Raw genomic sequence first — 6,000 nt, 5'->3', positions numbered from 1 at the left:
AATGAATACATACCTTGACAATATTTTGAAGGAGTTCAAAATGGACCAGTCAAAGAAGGAGTTCTTGTCTGTATTGTAAGGTGTGAATTTGAGTAAGACTCAAAGATTGACCACGGCAGAAGAAAGTGAAAGGATGGAGGTCGTCCCCTATGCCTTAGCCGTAGGCTCTATATCATGCCATGTTGTGTACCGCACCTCGTGTGTGCCTTGCCATGAGTCTATCAAGGGGTACAAGAGTGATCCAGGAGTGGATCATAGGACAAGGTCAAAGTTATCCTTAGTAACTAGAATACTAAGGAAATGTTTCTTGATTATGGAGGTGATAAAAGAGTTCGTTGTAAAGGGTTATATCGATGCAAGCTTTGATACCAATACGAATAACTCTGAGTAGCAAACCGGATTCATATAGTGGAGCCATCATTTGGAATAGGTCCAGGTGGAACATGATACCAGCATCTACAGTATGACATAGAGATTTGCAAAGTACACACGGATCTGAATATTGCACACGTGTTGACTAAAACCTATCTCACAAGAAAAACATGATCAAACTCTAGAACTCATTGGGTGTTAATCACATGGTGATATGAAATAGATTATTGACTCTAGTGCAAGTGGGAGATTGTTGGAAATATGCCCTAGAGGCAATAATAAAGTAGTTTTTATCATATTTCCTTGTTCGTGATAATCGTTTATTATCCATGCTATAATTGTATTGATTGGAAAATCAAATACATGTGTAGATACATAGACAACAAAGTGTCCCTAGTAAGCCTCTACTGGACTAGTTCGTTGATCAAAGATGGTTAAGGTTTCCTACCCATAGGCATGAGTTGTCATTTGATAACGGGATCACATCATTACGAGAATAATGTGATGGACAATACCCAAACCTTAAGCATAGTGTTTGATCGTATCCAATTTACTCTTATTGCTTTCTGCATGTCAATGTATATGTTGCTATGACCATGAGATCAAGCAGCTCACTAACACCGGGGGAATACCTTGTCTGTATCAAATATCACAAGTAATTGGGTGATCATAAAGGTGCTCTACAGGTATCTCCGAGGATGTCTATTGGATTGGCATGGATCGAGACCGGGATTTGTCACTCCGTATGATGGAGAGGTATCTCTGGGCCCACTCGGTAATACAACATCACAAGAAGCTTGCAAGCAATGTGACTAAGAACTTAGTCATGAGATTTTGTATTACGGAACGAGTAAATAGACTTGCTGGTAACGAGATTGAACTAGGTATGGACATACCGGTGATCGAATCCCGGGCAAGTAACATACTGCCGGACAAAGGGAACTACATACCGGATTGACTGAATCCTTGACATCGTGGTTCAACCGATAAAGATCTTCGTAGAATATGTAGGAACCAATATGGGCATCCAGGTCCTGGTATTGGTTATTAACCGGAGAGGTGTCCCGGTAATATCTACATGATTCTCGAACCCGTAGGGTCCGCACATTTAACGTTCGATGACGCTAGAGTAGTACTTGGATATGTACATTGGTGACCGAATATTGTTTGGAGTCCGAGATGAGATCTCATACATCGCGAGGAGATCGAGAATGGTTCGGAGATAAAGATTTATATATGGGAAGTCATATTCAGGGTTCTGGAAAATGTTCGAGATTTTTCGATATTATACCCGGAAGGCTCTAGAAGGTTTCGGAGTGGGGCCCACCTGCATGTGGACCCACATGGCCGTGGGAAGTGGGGAAATTCCCCATACCTTTGGTCTAGGTGGATCAGTATTCCCCCTTGAAAGGAATAGGATCATATCCCGAATGGATAAGATCGAGATCCCTAAAAAGGGAGGATAGTGATCGGTGGGGAAGGAAAGGAGGGATTTTCTTCCTCCCCCCTTGACCAACGACCCTAGGGGCTTGGAGGGCACGCCACGAGCCCCTCCCATGCCTATATAAATGTGGGAAGGTGCAAGGGGGCAGTAGAATCTCCCACGATTGCGGCCCTCCTCCCGTCTCTCTCGTTTCTTCCTCGTACGTCGTTTCGGAGGCGCTTGGCGAAGTTGTGCCTCCACTACGACACCACCAGCTCCACCACTCCCTTGTGTTGGTTGAGATCCCATCTACTTCTCCTTCCTCTATTGTTGGATCAAGAAGGAGGACACACCATCGACCCGCACGTGTGCTGAGCACGGAGGTGTCGTCCGTTCGGTGCTGGATCAGATTGGATCGCGATAGGATCGTGAAGAGTACAACTACATCAACGAAGTTATATACGCTTCCGCTTTGTGATCTACAAGGGTATGTATATGCACTCCCCCCTCATAGTTGTTGATCTCCATAGATAGATCTTGGTGAGCATAGGAATTTTTTTATTTCCCATGCGATGTTCCCCAACAACATCGTGCATGGAGACATGGTGATCCTATGTTGCGCTCATGTCATGTTCATCGTTCGTCGTTCTGCAGGACACAAGTTACGGTCGTCATCGGTGATTCCAAGCTTTGGGTTGGTTCTTCGATGATGACCGACATCAGTTGAGACATGACGAGACTCTCAATTTTGGGCAGGCTCTTTTGTGTTGTAGTTGTGTTATCATGTGTGGGTGTCCTTGCGCTAGCCGGATGTGAAGTTGTCTATGCTCGTTGTTTGCAACATGTGATAATTATCTTGTACTTAAAATTCTCTTGATTTATAAAGCTATGCTATGCAATGTGCATACTCTTGAGAAAAATAGCCATACGAGGTCGAAGATGATGCCACACACCAGCAAGTCCATGATATCATTATGCATGCATGTTGATGCATCACACCACCTTGCATTGCCCGTCGTCGTGCCTCGCTGTGCCCTCACATTGCAAACACCGGAGAACGTTGAAGCACGTCGGTGTCGGTGTGAGAGCCGGACATGTCGAAGAAAGAGTGTCAAATCTAAAGATATTATGAAACCACATCCTTAAGAATGACAGTGCAAGAATTCACATGGCCTTTATACTACCCCTGCCAAGCAGAAAGGTGGTTCTTTCACTCCCGGTGCATATAATCTATGCTATCAAGCCTCTCGGAAAGCTCCCACTTGGATTAATCACCAACAACTGGGCAGTATCTGCAATAATTGCTCTCTTAAGTACTTCGGGCCAAATACTGCTACCACAACCTTGCAAAACATGCACGTGGATTCTAGGCAAATGGACTAGCTCATTTGTACATACTCAACAATGAGATCACTGCGTACTACGTATGCAACCATCCAAATAGTTGAAGTGCATTTCTGATAAGAGGAGAAGCCAATGTTTTTCTAAGGGCATCCTCCTTGCACTTGAAATACTTATCGTATGCCCCCTCTCGGATACGGTTGAACACATGTTTAGTGATCCGAAAACAACGTCGAAATAGGTGGTGTTTGAAGAGTGGTTTAGGGGACTGGAAGTAGTCCTACGAGAGTACGCAATGACCATTCTCTTGGTTGCGCTTCAATGCCTGATTATTCCCCGGGATCGAGCCCCGGAACATCGGCCGCTGCCTACTCATGTGGTCATGGACAACCAAAACAGCTGCCACAATCTCCTCATCATTGGATGAAGAATCATATGATTCTCAAATGAAATTTTGAAAAAAGTACTCGTCGTCGGAGTATATTTGTACCTTGACGGCACAACGTTGAACATCTTTCGAGCACCCTAAAAGAAGCTAGCCAGTGAAGAACCTCGCGCCCACAGGTGGTTCTAGGTCCCAGGCAGGCATGGCCTTGGCCTGGGGTGTGGTGGATTAGTTCTTTGTTAAACGTAGCATATTGTTGCAAAAATTACAATGTAGCTTACTGTAGTTACTGGTGTAGCGCCCAAGATGCGATCCTATCCTCATTTTGGCTCGAGGACCGCGATAGGGATAGAAGCACATCTCGTCGTTTTGCAAGAATGGATTTCGTTACAAGTACATGTACATAACATACAAGTATATGGAATTGGCTTACACTCGCCACAAGCTACAACATGAACATCTCAATACAACAATACATTCAATCATCATGTAGAAGAGCAGGGTCCGACTACGGACGAGAACAATCGACAAAAGAACGACGTCCATCCTTGCTATCCCAGGCTACCGGCCTGAAACCTATCCTAGATCGAAGAAGAAGAAGAAGAAACTCCAAATAGAACAATCATCGCGCTCACGTCAAAGTATTGCTTTACCTGTACCTGCAACTATTGTTGTAGTAATCTGTGAGCCACAGGGACTCAACTATCTCATTTCCAAAGGTATCAAGACTAGTGAAGCTTAATGGATGAGGTATGGTTAACTGGTGAGGCTGCGGCAAGCAACTATCATTTATTTGAGTGGCTGACTTGAGAGTACAAGAATAAGAGAGGGGTGATCTGCGCATATCAGATGTGAACTAAGCATGATCACGAAGTGATCTTGAAAACCTACTTACGTCAAACATAACTCTAAAGTATCCTCTTCCTAATGCATAACTCACGAGAAGAGACAGTCACGGTTACGCACACAGTTGGCAAGTTTTAATTGAGTTTACTTCAAGTTTGCTATGACCGTCTGCTAAACAAAGTTTCCAAGTTGCCACATAATTGCGGGCACGGCTCTCAGAAATATTTAACCCTACAGGGATGCTCGAACTAGTCCATCACAAACTATCACAAGCTACGTCGGAAATCTCAACTACAGAAAACCCGTGATCTCCCCGGATTCCTGGTGGAAAACCTCAACCTCTAGATATCCCAAAGTATCCTTGGAATCCCACGCACAAGACGTTCGAGAAAGGCAAAACAAATCCAGCAAGGCCACACGACGTGTCGACGAACCCGATAGGAGTCGCGTATCTCGTTCTCAGGACACCACAGATGAGCTATGGTTACCACGCCAAAACACCGAGTTGCCCCGGGGAGTGTTAATAAGCTTCTCTGTTTGGGACCAACACCATCAACACTGCCCCCTGTATTATGTTGAATTACTCCTCGGATTCATGACACCCTATGTTTTAATAATGATGTTCAATATTATTATGTTGGCAAATATAATACCAATGTTGGCCATTGCCAGACGAGTTATATCCCAGAACGAAAGTCAAGGGGGTTCCCATAACACCCCAAGCATGTTAGGAGCGCTTAATTATGGAACATAACACCAGTACCAAGTAACTAGGACGACAAAGATGGAACAAAACACTAGGCTAGAAGGCCAAGCCTTCCACCTTTTACCAAGTATATAGGTGCATTAAATGAAATAACAATTATATGGTGATATAACAAGGAACCCATGTTTTCACATGGAAGGAACTGCACCTGCAACTAGCAATGCTATCAGAAGGCTGAGCAAGCGGTAACATAGCCAAATAGTAGTTTGCTGGGATGTGGAGGGGTTAGAGGTTTTTCATGGCAATGTTGGGAGGCTGACATTTAAGTGGTAGGCAGCGAGACATGTCGAAAGAAACGAGACAACTAGCTTGATAGTAATGATATCTAGGGAAATAATCATCTTGCATGTGATCCTGGTTGGAAGAAGAACAAATCTGTGAAGGAGACGAACCAATGTAGTCAAACGAATCCTCACACCCCGACATGCTTGCGGAACTCTATCGAGAAGAAGCAATCTAGAAACAACAATCAACACACAATAAACACCACAATATATGCATGATACGATGCACAATCACATACGATGCATGTCCTGTTTAGATATGCAAGGCAAGACAAATCACAACAATTTTTTACTACACATTAAATGAAACTCAATATGCAACTCGTTGCATATTGGTAAAATTCCATATTTGAATTATTTAGCTCACTCCCATTTAGGTACACGACAATGTTAAATGTTGTTAACCATGACAAGAGGTGAAGCATAAATAAACTACACTATCTAGGCATTTTAAATTAGGTCGGAAACGGCATATAGCATTTTCAAAATTAGCCCATATCTTATTTTCGAAATTGGTCCAGATCTGAACTAAACATGTTGTATATTTATTAAACAGCAAAATAAAGTGGACCATGTGATTCTA

The sequence above is a fragment of the Hordeum vulgare genome, chromosome 5H, assembly GCF_904849725.1.
Source record: "Hordeum vulgare subsp. vulgare chromosome 5H, MorexV3_pseudomolecules_assembly, whole genome shotgun sequence".
In the NCBI taxonomy this organism is placed as follows: domain Eukaryota; kingdom Viridiplantae; phylum Streptophyta; class Magnoliopsida; order Poales; family Poaceae; genus Hordeum; species Hordeum vulgare.
This window is presented reverse-complemented; position numbering follows the sequence as displayed.